Source organism: Lissotriton vulgaris, chromosome 7, assembly GCF_964263255.1.
Source record: "Lissotriton vulgaris chromosome 7, aLisVul1.2, whole genome shotgun sequence".
NCBI classification, from domain to species: domain Eukaryota; kingdom Metazoa; phylum Chordata; class Amphibia; order Caudata; family Salamandridae; genus Lissotriton; species Lissotriton vulgaris.
The window spans coordinates 601,022,430-601,046,785 of NC_141695.1; the positions used below are offsets into that span (position 1 = coordinate 601,022,430).

Here is a 24,356-nt window from a genome sequence, read left to right on the forward strand (position 1 = left end):
TAGAGCTTCTCCAGGTGCGGCAGGAGCTTTGTAAAATAAGTTAAATAGAATTCAGCGGGCAGACCATCAGGTCCTGGGGTCTTCCCTGTTGGCATGCTTTTAATCGCAGCCCGGATTTCGGGGACTGTCACAGGCACTCCTAGCATGTCAATTATTTGTTCATCCAGGATTAGGGAGTGTAACACCTTCAGGAATTTCCTTTGGATATCAGGGGAGGGGTCTTATATAATGACGAGTAGTAGTCACAAAATAAGGCATTAATGGCCTCAGGGCTATACATCGGGTCACCCTCAGCAGGTGTAATTTACGATATTGGGGATCCCCGCGTCTCCGGCTTAATTAGCCACACCAACAGCCGGCCCAGTTTCCCTTCTTCCTCCTGCACTTTAGTGAGATAGCTCTTAAAGTCATTGCCCGCAGTCGGTCGAGAGTTTGGTAGTATGACGTGCGTGTTTGGTGAGGGCGTCTGCTGCGTCTGGCCCGGTTCCCTGTTTGTTATCTAATCTATGTAGGTCGCCTTCTAGGGTTTTCAGTTCTCTGTAGAGTTCCCTCTGGGCTTCCAGTGTTTCCCCCAGACATTTTCCCCTCAGAGCTACCTTGAATGCTACCCACTCTATCAAGGCATTGGAGGCCGTCTGTGCGTTGGTGTCAAAGTAGGAGTCTATGGCTATGTCTATGAGCTCTCTGAAACTGGTATCTGAAAGGGCCAGAGTATTTAACCACCACATTGGTATCGGTGGATGGTGACTCTCTGAATAGAGACACAGCAAGAGAGGGCTGTGGTCAGAGAGAGTACGCCCCAAGTATTCTGTGTGTGCAGCTACGCAACCCTGGAATAGGTCCAACCTGGTGTGTAAGTTGTGTAGGGGCGAATAATAAGAGTAATCCCAATCTCTGCCATGTTGTGCCCTCTAAATGTCCTATATTCCCCAATGTCCTTTCTAGTCTTGGAACCCCGCTGCAGTTTTATGTATTTGGGTACTCGGCAATGGGGAGTGGGATTGGTCAAGAACCATATCAGCAACACAGTTAAAGTCCCCCTCACTAGTAATAAGCATGGGGTTAGCACTGGGGGCAGGGAACCCGAAAGCCTCTGGAGGAACAGTTCTTGAGCTTGGTTAGGGCATATATACTTCCCAGCATAAGATCCTGTCCAGAAATTCTACTCTTGAGAAGTACATATTTACCCTCTCTATCTATGAGTACCTGCCAGGCTTCGAATGGTACACCGGCCCAGACCCTCATTATTGCACCTCTCACATATGCAAAAAAAGAGGTTGTAAATACTTGCCCTCTCCAGCGTCTGTGCAGCTTCTCCCCCTCCCCACTGGTAAGGTGTGTCTCCTGAAGGAGTACGATCTGTACTCCCCTTCTGAACAGGTACCTATGTATATGTACCATTGTATGTTCGCTGGGAATGTTATTGACTTGAATATTGTAACAGGAAATACAGAGCAGCAGATAATGTTCCAATTGTAGTCTGTAAGTGCAGCGTGACTTCTAGAAGTCACGAACACAGGAAAAAGCTGCGCTTTAAGGAAATGTGTGCAATTTGGGTGGGACGTAACGGAAAAGCAGGAAGCTTTTTCTATTGTTAACTTTGTATTGAAGTTATGGATGTTTGGCAAGATTAGTATTATAAGACTAGACTCGCAGCGTGTGTTATTTGAGACTGAATTTTACATCTCTCATGATACAGTTACTCTCCCAACTGCATTAGTTTGAGCATATGCAATAAACCGGTTTATACTCCCTCTGTTGCAGATGTGGCGATTAAATGATTTTCACTGATTAAAGGATTTTTTCCTGACATCGTGTCGAGCCAGCCAGGAGATCCCCTTTGCTCAGGCCGGCCGCTGGGGAGGTTCCCCTTTGGACAACTAATTTAGTAGTGCACAATTTGAGGAGGATGACAGACGCCAGTTGAGATGAAAGATATGTTCTTTGGACGACAGAGGTACCAGGGGAGATGTCTGCAGCAGCCAGATAAGGTAGGAAAAGAGGGCTATCATCAAATCCTTGTGTATTAATCCGTAACTGTTACAAACGGAGATGTGTATTTAGTTAATCCTGGCAGACCTTTGTTTAGGCATCATCAGAGAGGGAGAAAGAGAAGTAAATGTGTTTTGTTGATCCTGGCAGACCTTTGTTTAGGAATCGTCAGAGAAATAGATGTGTATTAAGTTAAACTTGAAAGACTGTTTTTCTTTCCCTTGTGGAAGTATTAGAGAAATAGGAATTATATAAGAAGTGCATTCTGACAGTTTGAAAACATCAGAGAAAGAGAGAAAAAGTTGACATTTTGTATAAATATGTTAAGTGAGTTGTTTTTTTTAAACAATAAATATATGTATATATATATATTCTTTTTGTAAAGAAACCAATTTTAACTATGCGGAAACAAGGATTGACCTTTATCAATTCACACGCAAACTGAAACTGCAAAAACATTTTTCATCACAAAAAGATAAAACTCAAGAAATCGGGTGTGCAACGGACCAAATAGCAAACCCACACCCGATGACAGTGGCAGACTTTGAGGCATTGAAAGACATTACCAAACTGGAATTGAACTTGGAAGATGGCAGTCTAACTAATACACAAACAGGGCAACTATCTAATATCCAAATCCACGCCACCGAAAAAAAGTCCATTCAGACCTAAATCAACGTTCTATCCCCCAATGCCCAGAGACAATATAGACATGTTTGCGGACAAAGTTGTAAATGACCTTAAGGAATTGGCCATCTTCAGCAGTAACCATTTTAACAATAACTTCGATAACCAGAGGAAAAAATATGACACACTGATGGAAAAGCTGAGACAAAGGCCCGACATTGTAGTCCGCAACGCGGACAAAGGAGGAAACATTGTACTTTGGCCCTTTGAGATGTATGAAAAAGAGGCTCTCCGACAACTACAAGACAAAGACTGCTATATTAGAACTAATAGCACCAACATCTACAATATCAAGGAAAGATATCACTCATGCCTTTACAACTGGAGAGGGAAAGGACTCATCTCTAAACAAGAGCTGGATTTCCTCAAAAACGAGTATCCAGTTACACCACAACTTTATTTGCTCCCCAAAGTCCACAAGAATCCCAGCTGCCCACCAGGGAGACCTATAATTTCTGCTATAGGAAGTCTCTTTGAAAATATGAGCAAATACATTGACTTTTTTCTTCAACCCATAGTCAGATCTTTACCAGCCTATCTTCAAGACACTGGGGATTTTCTAAATTGTATGCATGACTATACCTGGGATCAAGACTTCTGCTTTGTCACTTTAGATGTCCAGAGCTTGTATACAAGCATTAGACACAGGGATGGTTTAAAAGCAATGAAACATTTCCTTGGCAACAGGGACATCAGTCTTTTCCAACACACCTTAATGCTGGTACACATGGCAGAGTGGTGCCTGGAGAATAACACCTTCATTTACAATAAGTTACTGTACAAGCAAATACAGGGGACTGCCATGGGTACTTGCTTCGCCCCCAGCTATGCTAATTTGCATATGGGCTGGTGGGAGGAGCAAGTACTCATGACCAATGTTCCCTCTAATTGTTTTCCTCTGTGTGCGGCAGTGTGGGGTCTCTGTGCGCTGCAGCCATGGTTATGTGCGCCAGGAACCAGACCGTGCGTGTGGGTGCGGCACCAAATATCACTCCAAACTCATGCTTAAACAAGTGCAAAGACTGCATTTTCACACATAAATCGGCACGTTAAGTGTCTTATGGCAGGTTTGCAATTTAGACACACACAATTACATGAATTGGTTATACAGGCAAGTACACTTCGGGTTTAGAAAAGCACAAGGCTCCAATGATAGTACCATTATAAGATTTTACTGCTGTAGATGTAATGTTACTTGTTGTATTGTATATCTGGATGCACAGACGGAAAGAAGCAACAAAATACCAGCCAGGTGGCACACTAGGCTAAGCAGAGAGATTTCTATCTTGCGTGATATCTAAAAGAAATGTAGCAAGTCCAAAAGAACGACGTGTGCTTTACATGTTGTTCAATTGGACTTTGGTCAGCCAACTTCAACTAGGCACAAGGCAGGCCGTCTTTAACACTGGTGGAGCCCTGTGTGACAATGTTTGTTGGCGCCCCCCCAATGGCCACCTCTACCATGGATTCCCTCACTAGCACCCTTTAATAGCGGCCCTCAAGTCTCCAGAACCACTGTCTCTCTGATTAATTTACATAATACACACATTGCACAGACACAATCATAGGTGTGTAAATCAGTGTATTGGAAGTGTTACATCAGACAAGACTACAAGGTGCAGTGTAGGAGTCATCGATACTAGTAGGCAATATAGTTTAACAATGCTTATTCTGGAAAAGTACGAATTCAGAATTCAAAATGTGCCCCCATGAACATGTTAGAGGTTCCCTTAAAAGCAAGAATTGTTTTTTTACCCAAATAAACCCTTTTGGAAAGATTAGGATAATAAAAGACTGGGCAATAAAACATAATGCTCTAACACAGAGGTCTTCAAACTTTTTTATGCCGAGACCCCCTTGTAAAACCTTTTTAGGCGTAAGGACCCCCTTCGACAAAAGTTTCTAGAAACTGGTACTCCTCATCATCAACTTTTGATAACCATAAATGCACCTGTTAGACCTCATCACATCCATCCATCATTCATCCACCCACACTTTCACACATCCATCCATCCTTTCATCCTTCCACCCATACTTACATCCATACATCCATCCTTCAACCATCCACCCTTTTATCCTTCCATCCATCCCTTACCCATCCACCTTTCCATCCATCCACCCAACATTCATCCACCCACCTTTCCACACATCCATCCATCATTCATCCATGCAACCTTTTATCCATCCATCCACCCTTTCATCCATCCATCCATCCATCCTTCATACGTCCACCCTTTCATCCTTCCATCCATCCACCCTTTTATCCATTCATCCACCCTTTCATCCTTAAATCATACATCTATCCTTCATTCATCCACCCTTTCATCCTTCCATCCATACATCCATCCTTCCTTCATCCATCCACCCTTTCATCCATCCATACATCTATCCTTTACCCATCCACCCTTCCATCCATCCACCCATCATTCATCCACCCACCTTTTCACACATCCATCCATCATTCATCCATGCAACCTTTTATCCATCCATACATCCATCCACCCTTTTATCCTCCCATCCATACATCCATCCTTCCTCCATCACACTTTCATCCATACATCCATCCACCCACCCACTCTTTCCTCCATCCATCCACCCATCATTCACCCCCCCACCTTTTCACACATCCATCCATGCATCATTCATCCATGCAACCTTTTATCCATCCATACATCCATCCACCCTTTCTTCCATCCATCCATCCTTCATCCGTCAACCTTTTCATCCTTCCATCCGTCCACCTTTTCATCCTTCCATCCATTCATCCACCCTTTCATCCATCCATCCATCCTTCATCCGTCCACCCTTTCATCCTTCCATCCATCCATCCATCCATCCACCCTTTCATCCATCCATTCACCCATCATTCATCCACCCATCTTTTTACACATTCATCCATCCATCATTCATCCATGCAACCTTTTATCCATCCATACATCCTTCATCCATCTACCCTTCCATCCATCCACCCTTTCATCCATCCACCCACCCTTTCATCCTTCCATCCATCCACCCTTTCATCCTTCCATCCATCCACCCTTTCATCCATCCATCCTTTTATCCATCCACTCATCATTCATCCACCCACCTTTTCACACATTCATCCATCCTTCATCCTTACATCCATCCATCCACCCATCATTCATCCACCCACCTTTTCTGTGACTCTCTCATGGGATGTAGGGGGAGGGGCAGTATCTCTGTGTCTTCTTCCTTCTTTCCCGCTCATGGGAAGGCATCTCTGTGCCTCCCTGCTGGGGGCGGGAGGGGGGGACGTGTCACGGGACCCACAGCTCCAGGCGCACAACATCCATTATACTCAAAGGGCTACACTACAGCCTGCTCCCCCATACCCCACCCCCCACCCACTTTCCCCCCTCCCCCAGCTCGTGTACATGAGCCCGGCTGAAACCGTTTCAGGGACCCACACACAGCCACACCCGAGTACTTGACAGGTCTTTAAAAGACCTTCTACTTGTTAATGAGCCTTTGATGTTTTTCACACCTCGGTGTGAATTAGGCCTCCACCATGAGCACCCTCGATCAGGCCAACGCCAGGAATTGCATGCCCCTGACAGAATCTGCGACCCCCTTCCAAGGACTCCACGACCCCCCTGGGGGTCGCGCCCCACAGATTGAAGACCTCTGCTCTAACATAATACTTGCAGTTAACACGCAGCTGTTTGATGACAGTTAATCAGGGGGGTGGAATTTTCCAAATAATCTAGTTGTCCAAACCACAAGTAACAAAATGAGCTCTCTTACAGAAGTAGTAACCCACCGACCTATTTACATTTATTCACTTTGTTTTCTGCATGGCACATATTCTTAGCAGGAGACATTTTAACCCACTGTGCGACCTTTGGATGTGTCAAAACTTCCACTAGACAAACCTCTATCTCTTTTCAGCAAGACTAATAATCACCAGAGTTATCTAGACATTTTAATTGATGCCTGAAAATAGCTGGAGGCCAGGAACATGCACGGCATCCAACTCTTCACACGAGGACAACACCCTCATTATATGTATAGTCAGCTACATGCAGCAAAGCCTCGCAGCGGCCTTTGTCCATCTCCATGCACAGCTCACAATCTGGCAACCAACTACTGCTGTGTATAACTTTTAGGAGGCTTGGCTGCAGCAAGCCCAAAAGCACAATGTGTGCTTTACACATAGCTGCCAAGGTTTCAGATTGCTTGTGTGTGACATTTTCATAATTACAGTGTAATTATGAGTGACCTATAAATAAAAGAAATTACAGCTATCTGAGGGGTGTAATGTCTCATCTTTATGTTTCCGTCATCTTCATTGCTTGATTTTGCTTGAAGGTGTCACTCATTTGTTGAAATATCACTCAAGATTACATAGAAATTATAAAAATGTCCCCCATAGCAATCTTAAACCTTGGCAGCTATGGCCTCTGTCCCGCCCGAACTGTCAGCTGAGCAGAGCGCACATGCATCTGCCCGAGCCAGCCACAACAGAGACCTGTACCACCAGCGAGGAGGGGCTGGTGACATGATTGACAATGGCGGCAAAATAGAGGCGGGAGACACCGCCTAATCCCGTCTTTTCTTTTGCTGAATTTGTTTTATAATGGGCTGTGGCTGCGGGCTGTTTGTGGCCCTTTGTGAAAACATTTGTTAATTGCAGCGCCGTCATGCGCTGCAATTAACAAACATTTTCACAATGGCTCACAATCAACCCCCAACCGCGCTCCCTTAAGAGAAGACATTTAGCAAGTCCAAAAGCACGTAACGTGCTTTTAAACGCGGCGGCGCGAAAGCACTCACAGGATGTGTGCGCGCTTTCCTCAGGACTCTGCGCGCTCGGGGTCAGCAAGGTGCGCGCGCGCGCACGTTACAGGGAACACTGCTCATGACCCAACACTTTGATACCATCACCAACAATGCTGTCTTGTACAGACGCTACATAGAGGACATATTCATCCTATGGCGAGGCTCAGAAGATAGCGCACTGCAATTCTCCAGAGACATCAACTCAAACAATTTAAATCTGAAATTCACATGTACAGCCCGTAGAAACAGCATCACCTTTCTAGACTTAGAGGTTTTCCAAGAGGGAGGCAGAATACACACCCGCACACACAGAAAAGAAACGGCAGGGAACACCATTTTGCACTCAAAAAGCTCCCATCTTCTAAGTTTAAAGGAAAGCATACCCTATGCTGAATGCATAAGAATGAAACGAAATTGCAGTCTAGCTGCAGACCTCCAAAAAAGCACAGACAATCTCTGCACCAGACTTAAGGAAAGGGGCTATAGCTCCACCACCCTCAACAAAGCAAGATTAAAAAGTGAACGCCTGGATAGGTCGGTCTTGCTCCAAAGAAAGTCAGAAACAACAAACAATAAGAAACTAACAACCCCTAATGCCACGCCTAGACTTATTACAGGGTTCAACATACATCACAAAAACATCAGGAAAATCCTGTATAGGCACTGGCATTTGATTAAAAATGACACTCTCATAGGACAAAACTGTGCTACACTTCCCCAACTCACATTCAGAAGAGCAACCTCAATGATTCAGGAATTAGCCAACTATGCACCATCGGCTCCGACTAAAAAAATCTGGTTGCATTCCCAGCCGGGTTTCTAAAAATGTACCAAGTGCAAAGCATGCCAACATGGGGTTAATACTAAAGTAGTCAAGTTCCCCTTTAGAAAGTCCCCCTTTAAAATCAGACAGCACTACACATGCAAAACTGATTTTGCTGTGTACGTCCTTAAGTGTTCCTGCGGTTTGACATACGTCGGGAGTACCATTCATCAAGCTCACGTGAGGATCCTGCAACACCTCAGAGCTATAACCAACGATGATCCTGCGTACCCTGTGGCCCGCCATATCAATGCCCACCACAGTGGCAAGACAGAAAACTTAACGTACTTTGTACTATACAGTGTAGCACCAAATCCCAGGGGTGGGAACAGACAGCATAAATTGCGACGGCTCGAATCTAAATACATTATCGAGCTCAACAGCAAGATCCCCTTTGGCCTTAACGCTGATGAAGCACTCAGTGTACATCTTTAACTAGGAACCTCATTAAATAATGTAATTCTCTCTTCACCGTTTAATTTAGATTCCCATTCCTGCAGATAAACATCTAGTTTCACCATCTAGGAATGGATCCTTTTTAAACCACCACATAGTGCACTTTTTAATCGATTAAATGAATTAATTTAATCATCTCCATATGATTTATGAGTTTAGTTGGATAAATCAAGCGCCTTTTTTCTTTAGCCTTAATTTTTAAGCTTTTGAGTTCCGTATCAACTTGGAACATAGCATTCACTCTGTCCCCCCTCCTAATCTGCGCCCAAACAAATAAACGCAGGGCTTTTTAGAATGGATATTTCGAGAAGACCTCGCATATGAGTCAGAAAAGCCCACTTGGGCAGGACTCCGTCAGGCTTTCTCACCCCGAACATTCTTATTTAAAAAAAAAAACACAACCAACCACTCGCTTTTTAAGGTTTTTGCACTTGTGAGCATTACCTGTAATGGCACACGTACAGCCGTGGAATCAGGACTTTTCCGACTCCACTAAATCACTGTTTGGGGATTCTTAAATTAGAAAAACGTAAACATTTCTTTTCACGGCAACTCCGTGCGCAAGACTGTTCTCACAATCCCTTGCCCCTGCAACCTGGTCATAACCACGAGGAGCCAAAGTGATAGTATAATATTCGCACAGTTAAGCTCAAACATTTCAATCTTACCGATAAACAGGCCCACTCGGAGACACATCCAATAAACATACTGTGGAGCGCAGACACACGAGGTTACAGAGTGACAGCATGCAGACTCTTCTTAAACATGACGTTTAAGAAACTCTTTCATTTCTCTGCCAAAACGTAAGAGAAAACAGGTCATTCTTTCTTCGGTTGTGTGTTTATTTTGACACCGCTAAAAGCTTTGTTGTAATTTTCTTTCAACTAGCACACATGCATTGCAGTCACCAAATGTAAAAACGCTTTTACAAACATTTACAAGAATTTATTTTTATGCCTGTTTGTTATGTTTTGTTACAATGACTTGCAAAATATTTGAAAGCGCTTCCAACTCTTCTATGTTCACGATCACATGTCATTATTGTCACATGGTTTTTCCAATTAATCAATTTGCACCACTATAAATACAGTTCACTTGCAAGGTGTAAAACAGATGTAGTGAGCAAGGCGGTTCCATCCGCCGAAACGCGTCTGATCGCTTGTATTGGTGAATAAAGAAACCTTTGATTACATCCACGGAGTCGGTGCCTATTCTTCTTGAAACCTTAAAGCCAGGGTGTGTGTGTGTGTGTGTGTGTGTGTATATATATATATATATATATATATATATATATATATATATATATATATATATATATATATATATATATATATATATATATATATTCTCCACCAATTTGATCCAGTTACAGAAGGCACAGCTTTTCACAGCCGGTGCGAGTTGCAGGGACGGGCTTTCCCTGTAAACAAACGATCACCAACGCAAGTAAACTCGCACTCCACCAGGATTATGTTTCTAGCAGGTTTATTTCAACAGCATGTCAACACAACATGCTATCTCTAACCAACGCGTTTCAATCTTTCGATCTTGATCATGGTTACAAAAAAATATATATATCCAATTACCACTCCGGTGCTAGTACCACCCAAAGGAGAAAAACACGAACACGAAAATCTCTTTAATCACTGCTGGCTACAGTGACTTTTTATTCTGCTAGGTGCGAAATATTTTCAGTCAGGATGACGCGTTTCGGCTAACAAGTAGCCTTGTTCACATACCTGAGCTGCTCAAACGAGTGCATTTAAATACATTGGTGCTTACAGCCATGTGATAACAGAACTACACAAATAATGAAAAGTGAAAACATACTGCGTGCATGAAATCTACAAAACCAACATAATACTGGGCTAGTAAATTCAAACTATTTTTGTCCCAATAATAAGATAGCATTCATATATAGTTAAATCATTCATGTACAAATACTTGGTGTAGTTTTCGAGCTTGATATAAAATTACTGCATCTTTTATAGAAAATGAATACATATTGCACATAATGTCAATACGCAAATATATAAGATATTTAAAATGTCAGTTTGATTTTATGTACAAATACCTCGGTATACTTTTATGTGTAGTATTCGATTACTGCACCCTTTGGAAACAATAAATAAATGTATGAATACATACTTGGGGATAAATTGAGCATTTATTTATTTATTTATTTAGTATTTTGTAAAGCGCCTGGTTACACTAGCAAGTGTGTCCCCGCGCTGTAAATAGAGTTAATAGTAGACGGTCTGTGATTGTACAAATACCCTCCCCCATGGTGGTGTAGGTTCTACTATCTATTTGTACTTCTATATTGGTTGAACATATTGTTTTATTTGGTTGCACAAATACATGATGTTTTTCTAAGTCGAATCGCTTCTAATGGACTCGGTAATACTGCCATAAATTTCTTTTGAATATATTTTGTTTGGCTCTCACCTCCCCTTTCTACTTCCAAAGGTTATGCAGGTTTCTAATTTTATCTAGGTTGAAAGATTTATGGGCAGTCAACAACGCAGTAAACAGAAAATATGTGTGATAAAGTGCAAGTGGTTAAATTCCCTAGTGTAGTTAAAAAACCCAATGGGTCATTCCACATTAAGCAAATTATTCGAAAAAAAGCTAGTATCAGGCCTGTTGTGCACTATATTCTCAAGTATCGAATCACATGTACCAAGAATTCCTAGGCGTCCCTTCTGTCTAAAGGTTAAAGCCCTAGTTCTAGGGAGAATATACTTATAAGTGCTCAACTTATTCGGCATGCAGTACGATGATGGCACATAGGTATAAATACAGAAATATTATCATTTGCAACCGGTTCATAACATCAATTACCAAACATGTAGAAGACAAAACTGTCAAGAGGGACTGGATAAATTATGCATACATTGATTGTTTTCTTTAGTAGCCCTTAGAGGAAATGATGTATATCCTCCAAAATATTCAATCCCCTTGGGGTCTTAGTGTCGAGTTTAAGTATATATTTAGTTTCCAGTTGTCTTAGCCTCCTTTCACGGTCTCCTCCCTGCTTACTCGATGGTACACTGTCTATAACGAAATATTTTAGCATGTCTAGATTGCTCGCATGCTCTTCGTTGATGTGTCAAGCCACCGGGTATGTGCCGTCTGAATTTACAGTAGCACGCAAGTGCTGTAAAATTCGTTGGTGGACCGGCAGCTTGGTGCGGCCTACATAACGTAGGCCGCAACCGCATTGTAGCACGTAAACCGCATATTCTGTGCAGCAAGTATAGTGTCCTTTCAGCTTGATAGGGATTTCAGAAAAGCCTGTAGTATAAGTTTTGGTGTTGATTCCAAATTTGCATGCACGATAAGTGCTGCATTTATGGAATCCTGCACTGGCCGTGAGCCAATCCTTCTTGATGTCTAGTTCTGGACAGGTTTTTACAAGATCACATCTCATGGAGCTGGCCTTCCTATAGGCATAATTGGGTCAAATGGGAAGTGTCTGCGATAGTACGCTATCCGGGAGCACAATAGGCCATTGGGCATTGGGCATTGATAATGCCCTTAATGGCTTTGGCCTGTCGATTATAAGTGGTTATAAATCGACAAGGTAATTTGTCTCTGACACTATCCTCTGGGTCATGCACGTTCCTGAGAGGGAGTAATGGTTCAGTGTCTTCAATGGCCAGAGTTGTTTTTAAAAGTTCTTTCCTGTCTCTGGCATTGGCTTTCGCTAATGCAGAATCTAACAACTTAGCATCGTAGCCGCGTTCTAGAAGTCTGTCTCTTGCGGCTTTTTGGGCAGATTCCATAGTTGGCAATGAGCTACAGGCTCTCCTTATTCTAAGAAACTCCCCATAGGGAAAGCTGGTGATAATGTGCTGTGGGTGGGAGCTCGTCGCATGTAACAGGGAGTTACCTGCGGTAGGTTTTCGATACAACTGGGTAGTGAGTTTGTTATGCTCTACTCTTACAGTGATGTCAAGGAAATTTGCCTGACTACCATCAATATGGGCAGTGAACTGTAGGTTAAGGTTGTTGTTATTGATGGTATTAATGAACGTCTGCGCCTCTATGCTGTTCCCTTTCCAAACAATAAATATATCATCGATATATCTCCACATATGTATCAGGTGTTTTTCTGCCAGGTCTCTATATTGTCCCCTGAGTACATGCTCCTCCCACCAGCCCACGTGTAAACACGCGTAGCTGGGGGAGAAGCATGCACCCATGGCGACTCCTTGCCTCTGCCTGAATACCTTCCCATCAAACAAGAAAAGATTGTTATATAGACACCAACGATCATGGAAAGTAAGATTTTGATGTGAGTATACAAAGAGATATCCCTCTTATGTAAAAAATGTTCAGTTGCTGATAATCCATCTTGGTGTCTTATACTTGTATACAGGGAACAAATATCCAGAGTCATTAGGAGATAATCATCTGCCCATGTTATAGAGTCTAATTTACAGAGAAAGTCTTTGGTATCTCTTAAGTAGGTGGGTAAAGCAGTCACATGTTCTTGTAAGTAGTGATCCACATACTTAGAGGTGTTTTCGAATACACTGTCTCTAGCAGAAATGATTGGGCGTCCCGGTACTGGGGTGATAAGCTTATGGACTTTGGGAATTAAGTAGAAGGTAGGCAAAGTTGGATATTCCTTATGTAAAAAACAAAATTCGTCGTCTTTAGTGATCAACCCTTCTCTTTTCCATGCCATTAGTTGAATCTTTTAGTCTTTATTTACCTTATTCACCGCCATCCCATTGGAATGTTCATAACATTCTGCATCATCCAAGTGTCGATACGCCTCTGTCTTGTAAGCAGCTTTATTCCAGAGTACCAAATTGCCCCCCTTGTCTGAGTTCTTTATGACAAGCGAGATGTTGTTTTTCAATTTCTCCATGAGTTGAAAATATTGTTTGGACTTGTTGGATCTAGATTGTTGTTCATCTCTGAGCGTTTTTGTATGCAGTTTTTTCAATTCTTCCGTTACGCGGTCGTGGAAAATATCCAGAGCGTCGCGCGGCATCACTGGCACGAAAGTTGAAGGTGCCCTGAAAGGGCTCTTTCCTGCTGCTGAAATCGCAACCCATTCTGCATCTGCAATCTGCTGTGTGTTTGCCACTTGTTGGCTGTTGTCAGAAATGTCTCGGCCCAGTGTGAACAAAATTTTCAACAATGGAATTTGTTTAGCTGTGAGGCCGGTTGGAGCATTTTGTTCGGGTGGCTTGGCCCTGGGTTTGTTTTTGTTCTTGATTTTGAAGTATTTGGCCAGTTTAAGTTTACGTGTGAATTTGTACACGTCTATTCTCGCATCCACGAAATTAAAATTGCTCTCCGGGCAGTAACTTAACCCCAGACTTAGTAGTTTCAGTTCACTGTCATTAAGTTCAATGTTGGTAAGGTTAATGATGGTATTTTCGGTGCTTACATTTGTTTCTTCCACGTTTTCTTTTTGTAGGATTGACCTCGACCTCTTGCGCTTTGCACATTTCCGCCTCTCCCTCCTTGCGTGGTTCCTACGTTTGCAGCTTGAGGGTTGGTATTCCGTGATCTCAGGGTCGATTTTCTCTGTTGCCTTATATAATCCATTTCCTCAGCATATGTTAGTGGCTCTGAGATTCAAGCAAGCCGGGCCGAAGTAAATAATTTTGTCCACCCTAAGCGTGGAAGGGTATACTCAGATGTGAGTCCCTTGCTCATTGCACCATCAGGATTCAAGCAAGCCGGGCCGAAGACGGCTGTAATGCCAGAAACCGGTCCCCGGAAGCTTGTTTCCTTCCCAGTGTAAGAATTGGCTGTTGTAGTCTGGTCTGCCCTGTTCCCATGATGCACTGGGCCAGAGACAGACTAATTTGCATACAGCCAGGTTCTGAAACTGGGATGGTGCAATGAGCTAAAAAACGGTGTTGGATCTAGCCCTGATCTCTTGACTGGGTGAGAGTACTCTGCTTAATTCAGAGACTCTGTCCATCACCACTCCTTGTTGTAAATAATAGTGGCTCTGAGATGGCAGTGCTGCTTGCTTCTGAGCCGCTGTCTTCGTTGTCAGTAATTGTGAGGACTGTACTGGTATCCGACAATGAGGCAGCCATTGTGTTGGAATGAGGTGTTTGACCCTTTGTGAATTTGTTTTGTGTGTTTTTTCCGCCTTGTTTCTTAATGAGGTCATATTTGCGTGAAAACGTGAACACCTGGCCATGCTCATAATCACCCTTGTCTTGGGCAAACTTGTAAGCTTTTCTGGCTTTAATGGTTTCCTCTTGTTTCTTAATGCGCCCTGTCATCTCCTGCATATATTTGTCGATATAGTCCTTGTTAACTGCAGTTGTTAAAACAGTCAATTCTTGTTTGATGTTTGATTATATATATATATATATATATATATATATATATATATATATATATATATATATATATATATATATATATATATATATATATATATATATATAATGTAGATTTGTGATTATTATAGCATGCGTAATAGATCATGAGTTCTCTTGCATTATCAGGGGTACCAACTGTTTTTTTGTGGTAACTCTATTAGAACAGGAGCCTTTAAGAATAGTAAAAGTTGGGTCTACTAGGATATCAGGTAGATTTATTCTGTGGAAAATAGATCCATCTGATTTGAGTGTAGATGTGTCATGTGCAACTCTTGTAAGTAGCCCACAACTTGCTTATTTAGGGATAACCGAAGACGAGGCTAAACAAAAGGGAGTAGTCTGTGTTATAGTCCACAAGTTTTTTCCCCACGAACAAGAATAGTAAATGTTTCTGGTAGATTAAAAGAAAAATTGTGAGGTCATGCCTTTCTTTAAGAAATTTTGCCCAGGGAGGCATGATCACAAATACATCAGGAAGAGGATAAGGGTTATCGTGACATGACCACCAGTTTAAAGGGACTACAGAATACAATTGAGAGATTAAGCTTTATTGCTGATGACTGTTCAAATAGATGTAAATCTATATTATTTAAACCAGATGAAAAGCCAATTGTAAGGGATATAGGATATGATATAGAAATCAAGAATGTGACAGGAAAGGATGAGATACATGAGGAAGAAATACATTCAGTGGGGAGTGAAATTAGAAGGGTTCTTGACCGTGAACGCATGGAATTGTGGTAAGAGGCTGAGAACAAAAATTCTGAAATAAATAGAAGATTAGAGGAACAAAGAGCCTTTAGAGATCAAAAAAGAGGGGAGCAGGTGGTTTCCAGTAGTATAACAAGGTCTGGGCGTCCATATCGAGCAGAGGATAAGATGAGTTAGGACAAAGTTCCTCAAATATGCAGGGAATGACAAGTTTACACAGAGAAAAGAAAGGAAAGGAAACAGTGACCTGACACCCAATGAAATAGTAGTGAAGTGAAAAAACTGTGTGTATAATGTTGTCCCATTTACTAATAACTTTGCAGGGAAGATAGAAGGTATGGTGCCACAGATGAAAGTGCAGGATCCTTTGACCCTGAATTGATACATATGGCTGATTTGTGTATTTTTCAAGGTTATGGGTACCCAGAGTGGGTTTTGTATTGCATGCAACAAAGTCTGTGTGTGTGGAAGAAATATGCTTTAAGGTCTGAGACACCTTATGAAGGACATGGTGGGGGGAATACTACTGTAATGCAGATGCCACTGGTGTATAAGACACAGGGAGCACAGCCTGTCTGTGTTCCATGGCAACACATGGATAAAGAAATTCTAAAAGAAAATGCCTGCCTCCATTACACGAAAGAGCAGGGAAATAGATAAAAGCATTTTAAAATGCAACAGCTGGGATACCTTTAGCTCTTGGGGATGTAAAGAGCCCGTTGAGCTCCATAGTAGGGGGATGAGGTGAGTTAGACAGTATAAAGAGAAGTGCAGGGGTACAAGGTGTAACTATTACTAATGGAAAACATGATGGGTCTGCTTTTGGAGTAGTGCGCTCTAGGGTGTGGACTGAATTAAGGAATAGGTACCCAGACCGACCAGACATTGGGGAATTGATGACACAAACTATTTCTCCAGGACAGTCCTGTGCTTACTACATAACAATGATGAAGGGAAAGGGGGCAGCAGATGTGGGACCTGTAGACATGGGAGGTAGCTGTAGATTATTGTATGTATGCATTGCGTACTTGTATCGCGCAGACTGTCACCCAAAGGGTATCCTGGCGCTTTGATTTATATAGACCAACACAGAACACATGACTACACTGCCCTGGGGAATAGGTGGGACTTCAGCCCTTTTTTAAATGAAGAGAATTCCCCCGTGCTCCTTAGGGTCATTGGCAGAGAGTTCCAGAGTTTGGCCGCAGTATATCCAAAGGAGCGGACTCCCATCCGTATCCTCTGAATCTTAGGGATTGTAACCAAATGTGCGGATGAGGAGCGCAAGGTTCTGGAGGTAAAGTACCAGGAGAAAAGCTCTTGTAGCGGGACAGGACCCTGATCATGTAGCGCCCTAAACACTATGCATAACGCTTTAAAACAGATGCGCTGATGGACCGGTAACCAATGTAGGTCCTTAAGCGCCTGGGATGAAGAGGCCGAACGTGGTTGAGAGAGGGCCAGTTTAGAGTCCAAATTCTGGATCCGCTGCAGTTTTCTGACCAGAGTGCCAGGGGCACCCAGAAGTAGTGCGTTACAGTAGTCAAGCCTACTGATGATGATACTACGCACTACCTCTGGTCTGGCTTGAGCCGGAAGCATAGAGAGAATTTTGCGCAAACTGCGGAGCAGCCCCATGCAACTGGCAACAGTTTTATTTACAAAAGCATTCAGTTGCAGATCAGGTCCAAACGTAACACCCAGGTTACGGGCGGAGTCTGCTGCCGCAACTGTGCCCTGGAAAGCAGTAGGCCAAAAATCCGCTGGCAGAGGCCGTGGAATACGATCCAAGGAGCAGTGCAACACCTCAGCAACACCCCATTATTCTACAATGTTTTAAAACAGGGGCTACCAGGAGACATACTAGACCATTTAGATCAAGTTGTGGCCTTAGATGTAAAACCCTGGGCAGAAATACAAGCACATATTATACATTTTTGTAGAAAAAAGGAAGAAAAGGAGAGGAAACATAAAGACCAACGTGATAGAGCCCTAGCCAAACTAGTGACACAACATATACAGAAAAATTATAAGGAAAATACAGGAAAATAAATGACTGTGTAGGTTCCTGTTGCAAACAGGGAGCAAGGAAGGGGTCAAAGAATTAGAAGGCAGATGTAAGGGAGAAGAGATTTGAAATGCCATTACTGCGGTAACATTGGATATTTTATTGCTGAATGCCACTAAGAAGAGCGATGAAGCACACGGAGTGATAGGACTATGGAGAGGAAGGGGAAGACAAAATGTGACCACGTTAGGGCCAGCGCCTCAATATGGTCCTTATCAGTATGTCCCCTATCCTCAACAACAAATTACTCCACTACCACAGGTTAATATGCCACAACGGCAATTTGCAAATGTACCTGTTCAAGTGGCACCAGCACCTGTTGTACATACAGCAGGCCAGTTTCAGGTGCAGGCTACTGCAGTGATGAGCACAGAGATTCAAGGACATGGGGGAGTGATTGTTCAAGGTGTAAACCACTTTTATCATACAGCTTGATGGGACGCACTAGGTAATTCCAATTGTTCTGTTGTAGCTAGGACTGTAGACCCAGAGAAAGAACTAATGGTAGAAATTATTATAATGGGAAGGAGATATCCTTGCTTGGTTGATACCGGGGAAACACAATCTTGCCTTTTAGAAGGAAATGTTCCATTGTCCTCAGCCACCATGGTTACGCAGGTCTTCTCTGGTGAAGTACATTCCATACACAATACGTCCCCGTAGAGGTGGCAGGAGTGCGAACGCAGGAGTGTCTCCTTTATTCTTCAAATTCACCAGCAAACTTATTAGGAAGGGATATCATGTCTAAATTTAACATGACAATAAGGTTTTCCTCTGATGGGTCCAAGACATGTGAAAAACCTGGGCAAGTGAAATGTGGGATACATCTGCTGAGAATACCAGAGGAAAATGTGTTTGGAAGGGCAGGGCCAGTGCATTATAAATTGCTAGCCGATGCTGTACTTACAGTTCTGAAGACAGACAAAATACTTTTAGGAGGATTGATGGAATTGACACCTAGACTAATTTTCTGGATGCAAGTTGGTGGTGATGAACTGGGACAGGTGAATACTCTTTACCTTGAGTGGATGGAAATATCCAGTAGGTGGGGCGCTCTGGTGGCATCAGATAATGATGGAGGAATTGGGAAGGTCCTGATTTTTCATATGCCTGGTCTGAGACCACGGGACATTTCTGTTTCTGACTCAGAACTCTTTAGACGATCCAACCAGGACTGAGATAGTTTATACACACACTGCACACTTGTTGGTGCGTGTTTACAGTGCACCAACCACATTACCAGTTGTGCCATCCCCCTCCCATGATATTGAAGCACTTTCAGCGGTCCAGACTTGTCGCTGGACATCAGCGCCAGATGAGGTAGGACTGATACTATCTGTACTATCTGTGGAAGATAAAGTTGAAGCCAGGTGCCTAATTACCATGTGTAAAACAGTATCCACTGTCCAAAGAAGCAAAATAAGGTATTAAAGGGACAATACAAAGACTAAAGGATCAGGGAGTCCTATATTCCTGTCCATCACCTTGTAACACCACAATTTATCTTGTAAAAAAATCTACAGATAATACTTGGAAGATGGTTCGGGATTTTCGCCCCCTTAATGCCATAGTATTAGCAGAGTACCCCATAGTGCCTGACCCATGTCTGATATTGACTAATATACCAAATGACAGCACATGGTTTTCTGTAGTGAATTTAAGGAATGCTTTTATTTAGCATACCTTTACATCCAGGCAGTCATGATTTGAGAGCCTTCAGTTTTGATGGCGAATAAATCCTGTACTCTAGATTCCCACAAGGCTATTGTGAGTCTCCATCTGTGTTTAATAGAGTATTGAGAGATGATGTGTTAAACTTCCAGTCAGACAGTACAGTCTTTCAATATGCAGTGATTTCCTAATATGTAGAAAAACAGAACCTAAATATGTTTTGGACACTGTCAATCTGTGCGGCGGCGGTTTAGCGCAGTGGACGGGCTGTGTTGGCCAACGGGTATGCGCAGCACTACGAAGGTAGTACACGCGTTAGCCGACGCCAGCAGCGAGGGGTTAACGCTACTTGCTACTAAGGGATACAAAGTGCACAGGAAAAAATTTCAGTTTGGGCAAAAAGAAGTGCTGTTTTTGGGTCAAGTATTGTCTGCAGAAGGCAAAAAGATAGCAGGTTCTAGAATACAAACTATACATGATCAGCCTCAGCCCAAGACAGTAAATGACATGCAGAAATATCTAGGCCTTTGTAATTTTGTACGTCAGTGGGTGTTTGAATATGCTACGATCATACAACCACTATTCTATGCAATGAAGAAAGCTAAAACTGACAACACTACCATACAGTGAAGTGATAACAGTGTAAGTGCATTTCAGACATTGAAAGAAGCAATTGCTTAAGCTCCAGTGCTAGCAAATCCAGCCTATACAAAGAGATTTTTTCTGTTTTGTGCTGCCACAGAGCATCTCATGATATCAGACCTAACTCAAAAATACCAGATGGGTCCAAACCAGCTGCCTATGTTAGTGGACTATTAGATCCAGAAATAAAAGGTCACTTTCCTTGTGAGCGAGCGCTTGCAGCAGAAGCTTTTGCAATAGAAAATAGTAGTACTATTACAGCAAGATGCCCTGGAGCACTCTCCATTTGCTGTGCTGCAGAAAAATAAAAGTACACTGACCACTCAAAGAGCGACAGGTTATGAAGTAATACTGTCAAACCCTTCTATTTGCATTGAGCGAGTACATTCAGTCTATCCTGCAACTTTTTTTTAGAGCACACTGATCATGACTGTAGTGTAACATTGGAGGAGGACGATCACCTGGCACATGAGGACCCCTTGCCTGATGGCCGGCAATTGTTGATTGACGATTCCTCATGGATAGACCAGGAGACAGGCAAAAGACATACATGTGCAGCTGTTGTTGAGGCTAATGGTACACCTACTGATTATACCTTACACACATAGCACCTCTTACCCTTGCCATCCCAAGACTAAAAAGCATTGATAACGGCCCTGCAGGCTTGTCAGGGTCAGCCAGTAACGATATACACTGATTCAGCATATGTAGTTTCCACAGTCCACTCAGGGCTGAAGAGATGTAAAGGGTGAGGATTTATTAAATCTGATGGAACACCAGTAGCACAACAACATCTTTAAGCCGACCTTGTTGCTGCATTACAAATACCATGTCAAGTAGCAGTGATTAAGTACCAGGCACATACAAAAGGAGCAGATTGGCTGTATACGGGAAATGAAGCTGCTGATACAGCTGCAAAGGAAGCTACTTTATATGCAATGAAAATGTATAGTATCCACACTTTAGATACAGATGATGAAGTTGAGATAAACCAGTATGAGAATATTTCTACAGAGGCATTATAAGACATTCAAAATGCAGCACCACAACATGAGAAAGATCTCTGGAAATCAAGGGGGAGAGTGACTGGATTTTCAGATCACCTTTATAGATCAGCAACTTCAGGTAAAGTTATAATGCCTCAGTCACTACTTATAACGCTGGTTTATCCCTAGTCTAAGACCATTAGTTGATGTATTACTAGCTTCATGTCCTGTGTGTAAACAGTACTCTAATAAGAGGTCACCAAAAATGCCTTCATCCTCCGTTCCAAGACCAATAGGTCCTTTCATAAAGTTACACATAGACTTTGTAGATATGATACGAAAATGTAATGGATCTGGGTACTTGTTAGTAGTGGTGTGTCCATTTTCAAGATGGACTGACGCGGGACCCTGCTCCAGGTGTGATGCTGACCAGGCAGCCTAATTCCTGGTAAGAGAGGTCATACCGATGTGGGGGGTTCCAGCTGCAATACATAGTGATAATGCAAACATTTTGCTAACACGGTATTTCAGCAAATTACTAAACTATTAGGAGTGGAACACCAGTTTACTACCCAGAGAGTAATGGAATACTTGAGAGGATGAACGGCTTATTGAAAAGCAAAGTGTCAAAAATTTGAGAGACACTGAAAAATAATTGGCATCACTGCCTTCCCTTTGCTCTGTTTGCGTTGAGAAATGCCCCTCCAAAGGATCATCATATGACCCCTCACCAAGTCGTAACAGGTAGGCATTCTAATTTTTCCATTAAACAAAATTAAATGATTTGTTCTTCTACTAAGTCTGCATCATGTTTGGCAAGAAATAAATGCATACATGTCTGCCTTAACAAAAGCTGTACAGGTTTATTCTAAACAGGTTCAGCTGCAACAGGCCAACAATACTGAACCACCCCTGCACTTGTCTACAGCCATCAGCATCGGATCTGGGTCTTCGTGCGTAACTTTGTCAGAACGTGGAAAGACCCCAAGTCTCTAGGCCCCTACCAAGTAACACAGAGCACGCCCACAGCAGTAAAGTGGAGGGGATGCGGAACTGGGTGCACGTAACAGACCTTATTACATTTTTGGCCTCACTCCCGCAAAGAGGGGAGAAGGCAATGGTCCATGAATAATTGACACTATGAAGAGACAGTTAAATGATATATTTCATAGTATAATAATGAGATCAGTGGATATGGTTATTACCCTGATAATTTGTTATTGTTTTATGTGTTATGTAGGTGCAAAATAACCCACCCAAAGGGAAGAAGTATTACGCTTTCGTAGAGCTGTTTTCAATTAAACAGATATACATCCCTTGCATGATTCTTTACTTGATAATTGTGGTACAAAAGCATGCATGATATAGGTACCAATACACAATATGATAGTTGTTATGTATGTTCTCTTATTCCCCTTGCCATAAAAAAAACTTTTGTGTATCCTAAAGAAGTGCCTGTTAATATAACAAATATTTATAGCACCTTTTCTTGTGTAGGATAAAAGCACAGTTACAGCCAACTGTTACAGCCAACTCATGTTAGTCCTATGACAGCCCGATTTAATACAATTAGATTTGATACAACCCCTGAAATTTTGCAAATTCTGACAGATAAAACAGAGATAATGAAAGAGATATCCAGAATGAAGGGAGCAGGGCGGAAATATAGTTATGTAAATTGGGAGGAAGCAGTAATGGAACAAGGTCTTCTAGGGATATCTAATCCACCATCCACCTGTAATAATTATACTGCCAAACCACTGTCCAAGGCTTGTGCAGCCAGGCCAGTATTAAGTATTGAGGCATCAGTATACAGGTTGTACCATATGCACTATCTCCACCGATACTAGGCACCCCCAGAAGACATCATGCGATATCCGGCACGGAACTCGCGCAATGGGAGGAGGCGGGCATACTTATAGTAGGGGACGTATACACTGATGGGCAGCTTGTCCGCTTTGACGAGTTGATGGAGGGTTCTGGCCTGCCACATGGTCAGTTCCTCCTCCATGTTGCAGTGACTCCTGTGCTGAGCGCACAGTCGGGAAATACAACGCAGAAACCTGCCACACATCTAACCATACAATACTTGCACGAGCTGGGGACTGGTTGCCATTTTACCAAATCGTTTGTGGAATCACTCAGAGCTCACACAGAGCTGCCGCTGCTCTGCGTGCCCACTGGGATATGGACCTCCAAAGGCCCGTCATAGATCGTGAATGGGCCTGCATTCTCGAGAGTCCCACATGAATCCCCTGCAACACGCGATTTAGGATCATTCAGTATTACATTCTGCGCAGAGCTTACCTCACGCCGGCAAAGATAAACACATTTTTTTAATCGCACAGACGCCAAATGCGCCAGATGTAGTGAACCAGGGGCGGACCTTCTCCATATGTTGTGGTCCTGTGTTGCCATACAGCCATACTGGGCTGAAGTTACTAGGAGACTGACGCTATGCCCAGAGCGAACTTTGGATTGGACATGAGAGGCCTGCATCCTAGGACTTTACCATAGATCTAAGAACAAGAAGGTGACATCCAGATACATTGACCTAGGACTTATAGTGGCTAAGCGACTGCTTACGCGTCCATGGAAAACCCCGGAGGCCAAGGCTTGGCACCACTCCCTCCTGTGCTGGGCACAGGCAGAGTGAATTATGGCGGGTTTGTGAACCCCCCTAGGCGCGCACTATACACTTGGTGTGTCTACACCTTCACCAACTTGGAAGGAAAATTTCGGTAATATTAAACCAAAACCTCATTTGTCTTTTTACATTGCATGTAATTCATTCGTTAAACATACTTTTCACAATGCTGGTTATTTCCTCATAACTACATGTACAATGCAAATTGAATGCACTTTGAATCAAACATATACATATACATGATTTGCAATCCTTCATTCTTTTAAACTTTACAATTTTTTCCAAGTCCAACAGTGGGGAGGCACCCAAACAATCCGAAACAATGCAGTTTGATACAATATCAGGGATTACAGACAATAGAGCCAACACTCTGGCTTATACCACTGAACAAGCTGATGAAATGTACTCGTTAATTCAAGAGGTGAGATCCATGGACGCCCATGGGGGCTCAATCAGCCAACAACTGAAGCAATTGTAATACTTAACACGACGTCAACTTAACCAT

At 42.7% G+C, this 24,356-nt stretch overlaps 1 protein-coding gene and 1 long non-coding RNA gene across 4 annotated transcripts in view; one reads left to right on the forward strand and one right to left on the reverse strand.

Annotated features, from left to right (window-relative positions):
• TEN1 (TEN1 subunit of CST complex) overlaps nt 1-24,356 on the reverse strand; it is a 203,262-nt gene that overhangs the window by 114,576 nt on the left and 64,330 nt on the right. The window lies entirely within an intron of this gene.
• The window catches only part of LOC147702092 (uncharacterized), a 54,900-nt gene that overhangs the window by 22,420 nt on the left and 8,124 nt on the right, over nt 1-24,356 (forward strand). For both annotated transcript variants that reach the window (XR_015297500.1, XR_015297499.1), the window contains exon 2: nt 1,765-1,991. This is a non-coding gene — a long non-coding RNA (uncharacterized LOC147702092). The remainder of the gene's footprint in view (nt 1-1,764; nt 1,992-24,356) is intronic.